Source organism: Aulonocara sp. 'chitande type north' Nkhata Bay, linkage group LG17 (assembly GCF_057382095.1).
Source record: "Aulonocara sp. 'chitande type north' Nkhata Bay isolate Kocher_YH1m ecotype deep benthic linkage group LG17, A_spYH_male_GT1.1, whole genome shotgun sequence".
Taxonomy (NCBI): Eukaryota; Metazoa; Chordata; class Actinopteri; order Cichliformes; family Cichlidae; genus Aulonocara; species Aulonocara sp. 'chitande type north' Nkhata Bay.
In genome coordinates, this window is record NC_141360.1 from 14738395 (window position 1) to 14749932 (window position 11538).

Sequence of the window (11538 nt, forward strand, 5' to 3'; positions counted from 1 at the left end):
GCTCCAACAACAACCACAGCTGCCCCAACAACAACCACAGCTGCTCCAACCACAACCACAGCTGCTCCAACCACAACTGCTGCTCCAACAACAACAACAGCTGCTGCAACCACTACAACTGCTGCTCCAACCACAACAACCACAGCTGCTCCAACCACAACAACCACAGCTGCTCCCACAACAACCACAGCTGCTCCAACAACAACCACAGCTGCTCCAACCACAACAACAGCTGCTCCAACAACAACAGCTGCTGCTCCAACCACAACAACCACAGCTGCTCCAACCACAACAACCACAGCTGCTCCCACAACAACCACAGCTGCTCCAACAACAACCACAGCTGCTCCAACAACAACAATAGCTGCGGGAACAACCACAACAACAGCTGCTCCAACAACAACAGCTGCTGCTCCAACCACAACAACAGCTGCTCCAACAACAACCACAGCTGCTCCAACCACAACCACAGCTGCTCCAACAACAACAATAGCTGCGGGAACAACCACAACAACAGCTGCTCCAACAACAACAGCTGCTGCTCCAACCACAACAACAGCTACTCCAACAACAACCCCAGCTGCTCCAACCACAACAACTGCAGCAACAACCACAACAACTGCTGCTCCAACCACAATAACAGTTGCTCCAACCACTACAACTGCTGCTCCAACAACAACAGCAGCTGCTCCAACCACAACAACAGCTGCTCCAACCACTACAACTGCTGCTCCAACCACAACCACAGCTGCTCCAACCACAACTGCTGCTCCAACAACAACAACAACAGCTGCTGCAACCACTACAACTGCTGCTCCAACAACAACAACAGCTGCTTTAACCACAACAACTGCTGCGCCAACCACAACAACTGCGGCGCCAACAACAACAACAGTTGCTCCAACCACTACAACAACAGCTGCTCCAACAACAACCACAGCTGCTCCAACAACAACCACAGCTGCTCCAACCACAACCACAGCTGCTCCAACCACAACCACAGCTGCTCCAACCACAACTGCTGCTCCAACAACAACAACAACAGCTGCTGCAACCACTACAACTGCTGCTCCAACAACAACAGCAGCTGCTCCAACCACAACAACTGCTGCTCCAACCACAACAACAGCTGCTCCAACAACAACCACAGCTGCTCCAACCACAACAACTGCCGCTCCAACCACAACAACTGCCGCTGCTCCAACAACAACAATAGCTGCTTCAACCACAACAACAGTTGCTCCAACAACTACAACTGCCGCTCCAACCACAACAACAACCGCTCCAACCACAACAACTGCCGCTCCAACCACAACAACAGTTGCTCCAACCACTACAACTGCTGCTCCAACAACAACAACAGCTGTTTTAACCACAACAACTGCTGCGCCAACCACAACAACTGCTGCTCCAACCACAACAACAGCTGCTCCAACAACAACCACAGCTGCTCCAACCACAACAACTGCCGCTCCAACAACAACAACTGCCGCTGCTCCAACAACAACAATAGCTGCTTCAACCACAACAACAGTTGCTCCAACAACTACAACTGCAGCTCCAACCACAACAACTGCCGCTCCAACCACAACAACTGCAGCAACAACCACAACAACTGCTGCTCCAACCACAATAACAGTTGCTCCAACCACAACAACAGCTGCTCCAACAACAACAATAGCTGCGGGAACAACCACAACAACAGCTGCTCCAACAACAACAGCTGCTGCTCCAACCACAACAACAGCCGCTCCAACCACAACAACTGCGGCAACAACCACAACAACAGCTGCTACAACCACAACAACAGCTGCTCCAACCACAACAACTGCTGCTCCAACCACAACAACAGCCGCTCCAACCACAACAATAGCTGCGGGAACAACCACAACAACAGCTGCTCCAACCACAACAACTGCTGCTCCAACCACAACAACAGCCGCTCCAACCACAACAACAGCCGCTCCAACCACAACAACCGCCGCTCCAACCACAACAACAACAGCTGCTCCAACCACAACAACAGCTGCTCCAACCACAACAACTGCCGCTCCAACCACAACAACAGCTGCTCCAACCACAACAACAGCCGCTCCAACCACAACAACTGCAGCTCCAACCACAACAACTGCTGCTCCAACCACAACAACAGCCGCTCCAACAACAACCACAGCTGCTCCAACCACAACTGCTGCTCCATCAACAACAACAGCTGCTGCAACCACTACAACTGCTGCTCCAACAACAACAACAGCTGCTTTAACCACAACAACTGCGGCGCCAACAACAACAACAGTTGCTCCAACCACTACAACAACAGCTGCTCCAACCACTACAACAACAGCTGCTCCAACATCAACCACAGCTGGTCCAACAACAACCACAGCTGCTCCTACCACAACTGCTGCTCCAACAACAACAACAACAGCTGCTGCAACCACTACAACTGCTGCTCCAACAACAACAGCAGCTGCTCCAACCACAACAACTGCTGCTCCAACCACAACTGCTGCTCCAACAACAACAACAACAACAGCTGCTCCAACAACAACCACAGCTGCCCCAACAACAACCACAGCTGCTCCAACCACAACCACAGCTGCCCCAACAACAACCACAGCTGCTCCAACCACAACCACAGCTGCTCCAACCACAACTGCTGCTCCAACAACAACAACAGCTGCTGCAACCACTACAACTGCTGCTCCAACCACAACAACCACAGCTGCTCCAACCACAACAACCACAGCTGCTCCCACAACAACCACAGCTGCTCCAACAACAACCACAGCTGCTCCAACCACAACAACAGCTGCTCCAACAACAACAGCTGCTGCTCCAACCACAACAACCACAGCTGCTCCAACCACAACAACCACAGCTGCTCCCACAACAACCACAGCTGCTCCAACAACAACCACAGCTGCTCCAACAACAACAATAGCTGCGGGAACAACCACAACAACAGCTGCTCCAACAACAACAGCTGCTGCTCCAACCACAACAACAGCTGCTCCAACAACAACCACAGCTGCTCCAACCACAACCACAGCTGCTCCAACAACAACAATAGCTGCGGGAACAACCACAACAACAGCTGCTCCAACAACAACAGCTGCTGCTCCAACCACAACAACAGCTACTCCAACAACAACCACAGCTGCTCCAACCACAACAACTGCAGCAACAACCACAACAACTGCTGCTCCAACCACAATAACAGTTGCTCCAACCACTACAACTGCTGCTCCAACAACAACAGCAGCTGCTCCAACCACAACAACAGCTGCTCCAATCACAACAACAGCTGCTGCAACCACTACAACTGCTGCTCCAACCACAACCACAGCTGCTCCAACCACAAAAACTGCTGCTCCAACAACAACAACAGCTGCTTTAACCACAACCACAGCTGCTCCAACCACAACCACAGCTGCTCCAACCACAACTGCTGCTCCAACAACAACAACAGCTGCTGCAACCACTACAACTGCTGCTCCAACCACAACAACTGCTGCTGCAACCACAACAACAGCTGCTCCAATCACAACAACTGCTGCTCCAACAACAACAGCCGCTCCAACCACAACAACAGCTGCTCCAACCACAACACCAGCCGCTCCAACCACAACAACAGCTGCTCCAACCACAACAACAGCTGCTCCAACCACAACAACAGCCGCTCCAACCACAACAACAGCTTCTCCAACCACATCAGCAGCTGTTCTAACAACTACAACGACTGCTCCAACCACTACAACTGCTGCTCCAACAACCACAGCCTCTCCAACCACTACAACTGTTGCTCCAACCACAACAGCAGCTGCTCCAACCACAACAAACGCTGCTACAACCACAACAACTGCGGCACCAAGCACAACAACAGCGGCTCCAACCACAACAACAGTTGCTCCAACCACAACAATTGCGGCACCAACCACAACAACAGCTGCTCTAACAACAACAACAGCTGCTCCAACAACAACAACAGCTGCTTCAACCACAACAACAGCTGCTTCAACCACAACAACTGCTGCGCCAACCACAACAACTGCTGCTTCAACAACAACAGCAGCTGCTCCAATCCCAACAACAGCTGCTCCAATCACAACAACAGCTGCTCCAATCACAACAACAGTTGTTCCAACCACAACAACTGCGGCGCCAACAACAACAACAGTTGCTCCAACCACTACAACAACTGCGGCACCAACCACAACCACAGCTGCTCCAACAACTACAACTGCTGCTCCAACAACAACAGCTGCTCCAACCACAACAACAGCAGCTGCTCCAACCAAAACAACAGCTGCTCCAACTACAACAGCTGCTCCAACTACAACAACTGCGGCACCAACCACAACAACAGCAGCTCCAACAACTACAACTGCTGCTCCAACCACAACAACTGCTGCGCCAATAACAACCACAGGTGCTCCAACCACAACAGCAGCTGCTCCAACCACAACAGCAGCTGCTCCAACCACTACAACTGCTGCTCCAACAACAACCACAGCTGCTCCAACCACAACAACTGCGGCACCAACCACTACAACTGCTGCTCCAACCACTACAACTGCTGCTCCAACCACAACAACAGTTGCCCCAACCACAACAACTGCTGCTCCAACAACAACCACAGCTGCTCCAACCACAACAACTGCTGCTCCAACAACAACAACCACAGCTCCAACCACAACAACTGTGGCACCAACCACAACAACTGTGGCACCAACCACAACAACTGCGGCACCAACCACAACAACAGCCGCTCCAACCACAACAACTGCCGCTCCAACCACAACAACAGCAGCTGCTCAAGCCACAACAACAGCAGCTGCTCAATCCACAACAACAGCCGCTCCTACAACAACAGCAGCCGTTCCAACCACAACAACAGCAGCCGCTCCAATTACAACAACTGCAGCCGCTCCAACCACAACAACTGTGGCACCAACCACAACAACAACCACTCCAATCACAACTACAGTGGCAACAACAACAACATCAGCGGCTTCTCCAACCACAACAGCATTTTCTCCATCCACAACAACAGCTGCTCCAACCACAACAACTGTGACACCAACCACAACAACAGTTGCTACAACAACTATACCTGCTGCTCAAACAGCAACCGTTCCAACCACAACAACTGCTGCTACCACAACATCAGCTGCTGCTCCTACAACAGCTACCCCAACCACAACAACAGCTGCTACAACCACAACAACTGTGGCACCAACCACAACAACAGCTGCTCCAATCACAACTACAGTGGCAACAACAACAACAGCTGCTACAACAACAACAACAACAACAGTTGCTCCAACCATAACAGTTGCTACAACAAAAACAACAACAACAGTTGCTCCAACCATAACAACTGCTGCTCCAACAACAACCACAACAACAGCTCCAGCAACAACAGCTACTCCAACCATGACAACAGCTGCTCCAATCACAACTACAGTGGCAACAAAAACAACAACAGCTGCTCCAACCACAAAGACTGCTGCTCCAACAACAATAACTGCAGCTCCACCACCACCAACAGCTGCTCCAACCATGACAACAGCTGCAACAACAACCACTAAAATGCCTTCAACAGCTATAACATCCACGAAGACAACAAGTCACGCATCCTCTGTCAGAATGAATGTAATCTCTCTATTAGTGGCACTCTTTGTCTTTACCATCTATTAAATGGTAAATCATGGATGGAAACCCCATAAAAACACTAAAACTGTGAAAGGATGATGTTTTTGTTTTATCTTACTGTTTACTTCTTCTTTTCCTGTTTAGTTGGGATTTAAGTTTCATTCACTTCAGATGTAAGTAAAAGGTTAAACCTGCTGGGTAAACTATTTAACAAACAATTACCCTTGTGACTTATAAAGTGTAATATCTATTTAATATTTACCCACAAATATATTTATCTATTTATTAAACTCATTATACAAATGTCTTGAAAAAATGTAATAGTGCAATAATAGGAACAGAAATATACATACAGAAATAGACAACCAAACTAGTTACTTGGGATTTTTGTTATATGTGATTCACTGACAGCATTTCTAAAACTAGTCACTGTAATTACACCAAAAAAAGCCAAAGGATTACAACTATGACCATGATAAAGTTTTCAACAGACAGTATGATGGGATTAGTTTTTTTGCTTTGAAAATATCCCATTGATGGCAAGGGGAATAAAGAAAGCTATGGCAGTATATTTGTTTTGTATAATGTTATGATTGTCACGACTGTCACTTATTTTCTTGAATTTTCTCAATCATATTGATGGTAACACATGGCCCCACTTTTAACATTTATAAAATTACAGAATATATTAACCATATGTTATTTAAGATGAGATACTCTGGTTTCCCCTAAATGTAGACTTTTACTCTCTTCACCCTAATAAAACTATTAATGCAACCAATTGTTTTTCTACATGAATTACCGTACCTATAAGATATTTCAAAGTTTCTTTAATGAAGTGATATATTTCACACTATTCAACAATATTTCATTATTAAGAAAGTTAATGTTTTTTTGCTGGCTTTTCTAACTACCAGTACATTTCCCTAATAGATATACATATTTTGATAATTGAAAAGGAAGGGGGATGTGTTGAATTATATATTCTTTTTAAACGAATATAATCTCTGTTTCTAGTTATCAGGTTTCAGTTATGTTGTCCTCGGATCTTTAGTGGTTCTAACAGGCACTAACTATTTGTTTCTTTTTATAAAGTCGAAAGGGCTTGGAGTGGTTGATAAGATTGGAAATAAGCTTCCTAAATGCTTATCGATCACATAGTAGTATATCATGTCACAAGAACCAAAATTAATTGTTGTAATGGAAGTAATAACTAATATGAATTTAGGCAGGTTTGCAACCAAGCAGAAAAGTCTTTCAACATCCCAGATAAATAAATATGAAATCACCACACTTGGAGAATGTTCATTTAGCTTTTTTTACTTCAGAATTTGAATGGCTTCCCCCTTTTTAAAATTAAGTACATAAAACTTTATGTAATGTTACGATATAAATATATATTTTTAATGCTTATTTTCTGATTATATTGCCTTTTGTACTTTGTAATAGAGGCATAAGAAACAACTAGGTCAGAGGGTGACAGGTCGATCTGGCAACAGACTTTAGAAAGGGGAAGTAAAGAAAGGGGAAGTTTAGTGCAGAGCTGCACAGGAAACCAGACACAAGCTGCAGAAAATTCAGACCTGAGCATGTGTGTTCTGTCTCCATTTCCAGAAATGTAAAAAATAAAGATTTTTTTGAGCTTTACCACTCTGAGTTCAGTCTTTCTCTTTCGCCAAAAGAATTCAAAAGAACGTGATTTAATAGTAATCATTTGATAATTTAAACATTATGGAAACCAAAAAGGAGACTCCGCTGGAGAGAGGTCAGCAGCTGATGGATGGATGGCTTCGACAAAGAAAAGGTCATTAGCAATAGGCCACAAAGGAGGTGGAACTCTTCTGAATCTGGAGAAGGAAAATTCAGTGATGCAAGCTCTGACAAAGTGTCTGGTGACTTAGGGGCAGACTCCCTAAAACATTCATAGAACATACAATTTAATGTTAGTAGCTCTTGAAAGGTGTGAGGAACCTAAAAACACAGAAAAAAAAAATACAAAATACAATCCTGTCTTTGTGTTTGAAAGGCAAGCACAATCATAGCCCCTCTCATTTGCTGTCATGTTATTAACTGTTATTTTTAACTGCAATTTTTGTTTTATGTTATTTTAAACCAGTAGTTTTGTAAATAAATCACATTTTTTAAATAAAGCTTATCATGGTGAAGGGGTTTGTGTGTCCCAGGGATCACAGGGGCTATGTTGGCAGGGGGCTTTTGCCCCCTTGGTAGGGTCTCCCATGGCAAATTGGCCCTGGGTAAGGGACCAGACAAAGAGCGATTCAGAAAACCCCTATGAGAAGACCATTGAGGGGACCGTTCACCCAATGGCATGTCCAGCGTGCTGGCCTGGGGGGTGCACAGGCCACCCCCCCAACCAGACTGGCCACCCCAGGTGTCACCCCGAAGCTAAAACAATAAAATTCAATTAAATATCAAATGTACGATTACGTTTTCGTAGTGAAGCTCAGATATCCGAGTGTAAGTGAATGCAGCATCGGCAAAGGAAGGAGAAAGACGGCACCACAGAAAGCTATTTTCCAGCGAAAGAATATGGAGAATAAATGTCCTGGTAAGTAATATTAAGTTTGTTGAGTTTAGTAAACTTCGGTGAAATTAGAATACCAAGGAAAAAATAACACTTAAAGAATTATTGCAACCGCCGAATATTTCAGTAGGCTACTGGGGGGAGCTAGCATAAGAGTTATTAGTTATAAGATATAATCCAAGTCGTAACATTGCTGTGTGGAGCTGCAGATTTGGTTGCAGGTTAATACTGGCAGTGTCGCCATGCCAGCTGACTGCATTTCATCATCAGCCAGTGTTGTTCTTTATACATCAATATTACCAAAGTTTGTGCCATGTTCAATGTAGGGATGTGCAGTTCTGGTCCTCCTGGTTTCAGATGTTTCCATACTTCAACACAGCTGATTTAAAGAATCATTTACAGACTTGTGCACAACTAGGTGTTTGGGGATTATTTGGTGACAGGTGACAGATCAGTGGAGGCACGGGGTCTGTTGGCACAAATTGACCTCACATTTATTGGCAATTTATCCACATTTAGAAAAATTCTAGGGGAAATTAAGTTGCTTTCTGATGTACTTCAGTCTCCATCTCTTGATCTAGCAAAGGCTGTAGACCTAATTCATGCACTTCAAGACACCTTGGACCAATATAGAAGTGAATCCTGTTTTGATGAGCTGTGGCAAGACGCAATGGATATTGCAGAACAGTGTACTGTTGCCTCTGAGACAGTTAAGAGAAGGATGCAGAGAGAGAGCCTCAGGCTAAAGGGTTATTTTGTAGATTCTCCAATCGGGCAACACAGGTGTAAGGAGGATGACAAGGACAAGTTTAAGAGGGAAGTATTTTACCCCATTCTTAACCATGTACATGCAGAGATGGAGAAGCGCTTCAACAAGACCAATTGTGATATTATGCGGGGTATACAGGCACTAAACCCCAAGAGTAAGAGCTTTTTGTCAGAGGAAATAGTTGTAAGCTTGGCTGGTCTGTATGACTGTGATATTGAAGACCTCAAACATGAGCTGTATCAAGCTAGAAAGGTTGTTCAAAGGAGAGCAGGGTGTGGGAATGAACTCTCCAGTATTTTGGGGTTTACTACCTTCCTAGAGCCTTACAAAGAGGTGTTTCATCAGCTTTTTCATTTATGTCGAATAGCTTTAGATTTACCTGTCAGCAGTGCTACTTGTGAACGTAGCTTTTCAGTGCTAAAGCTTCGAAAAAATCATCTACGAACAACTATGACTGATGAGAGGCTTAGCAATATTGGAGTTTTGAGTATTGAGAGGAAAAGGGCAAGATCATTAAGCCTGGATGACTTTGTAACACGTTTTGCCACCCGTCACCGTAACAGGCGGATCTACCTATTCTAAGTCATTGATAATATTTAATGAAGCATAGAGTAGGTACTTGAGTAAATGTTCTCTTTCAAAACACAAATATTTTGCAACTACAAGTGCTGCTGTTCACAAATGTTTTTGTACTTCTTGTCTTCTTAACATGTAACAGAGTCTTATTAAAAGTTCAGTATATTTTAATAAGTTTAAATAAGTTTTGCATTGCATTGGCTAATTTGCCAATTGTATGTTAAAAATGTTTGTAGTTTAATGTTCAAAAATGTTTTAGCCCAAAACATATGTGCACTATATGTCAGTAAAAATACTTGTCCTTGAATGCTGAATAAACTGACAAAGCACTGATTGTATCTCTTGTACTTTATCAACACAGTATCTAAACACTTTTCACTGTAGTGGTGAAAATCTCATTCTAATAAAAGTTAAAAGCGCATCCAGTTATTAGGTTTATAGGATTATTGAATTATGGTTAACGGTTGGTAGAATTTTTGTTTAACATTATCTGCCAATTACATCTGCCACCCTTCTCCAAATCTGTGCCCCTACCTGGCCACCCCAAAAAAGATTTTCTAGACACGCCACTGCGTTCACCCTACCCAGGATATGGTTTCAACACTACTTCTTAGCCAACAGGCTGTTAAAATTCAATATTAAATTTTAACAGCGTTCGACTGCCATGATAAAACAAAATCCATAAATCCATAAGTAACAAAGTCAAATAATGCCATATTTTATACAACAATCAATAAACCAATAACCAAACAAATCATAACATATTATAGTCATCTTATAATGAATTTCATTCAAAATACTATTATACAAAAACATTCTCATGGGTCCCATCAAAGCTAATAAACATTATCCAAAATTAATCAATTAACACATTTAATCACAGGTGTTGCGCAACAAGTTCAATAATCTAAAGGGAGTTCAACTCAATTCAAAAGTCTCATAGGCCGTTTTGGCATTTAATCAGAAAAGTAACAAAAAACATCCAAAACGGACAAAACTACAAAAATAAAATCACTCGCTCAACTCTTGATACGTTAATTCAACATTCGGCCATAGTGAAATAAACAAAAACAACAATATTCAATAAATCAAACCAGTAATTGCACTTACGGTCACTAGCCTAGCATTAGCTTACCGGCGTTTTAGAATGCGCGACCGCGGCTCCGTATTTTCATTAATTGTGACAAAACAAACAAATAACTCACCGTTGAGTCGATTGAGAGAGGGTGTAAAGGTGAATGAATCGGCCGGGTTATTGCACGCTGTCAACTGGTATGTAGTCTGTAATTTGTCAATATCTGACAAGAACGCCAACCAGGGCTGTATCCCAATTCAGGGTCTTTTTTTTTTTTTTTTTTTTTTTTTTTTCCTTAAATGACATCAGAAACAGCAGTATGCGACATTACGTGATGGCAGAGCTTCAGTTCATCCTTTGTCATTTTTTTTTTTTTTTTTTTTTTTTTAATAAATAGGACAGGGGGAATGAATGAGAGAAAGAGGGGGAGAGAAAGAAAGAAAACCAAAGGGGAGAAGAGACGGTGAGAAGGGGGGGGAAGAGAGAGAGAAAAAAAAAAAAGAACTCCTGGGTCACCTGTATGGAGAAAAAAACAAACAAACAAAAAAAACAAACAGAGGAGACAGCAAACAACAAAGAGCAACATAATAATAGAGAAAACAAAGCACCATCACAATAAACTAGCTAGTCATAGATATCAATATTTACTAAATAATAAACGATATTGTGCAGCACGCAAGATAGACAGCGCACAGTGTGCTTTGAGGCAGCAGCCAAGAAAGCTTTAGTCCGCGTCTGTGAATACCCATGTGTGCATACCTGTGTGGATCAGCATGCTTGCATTCCAAAGGTTTCTCCATGTAATGATCTGCTAGGGAGTGTGGGGGGGCCACAGCCCCGTCCTCCAGGGTGTGAAGTGGGTATGGAGGAGATCAAAACTCCAGACATCCAGAGGCCCCCAGAACACAAGAGACC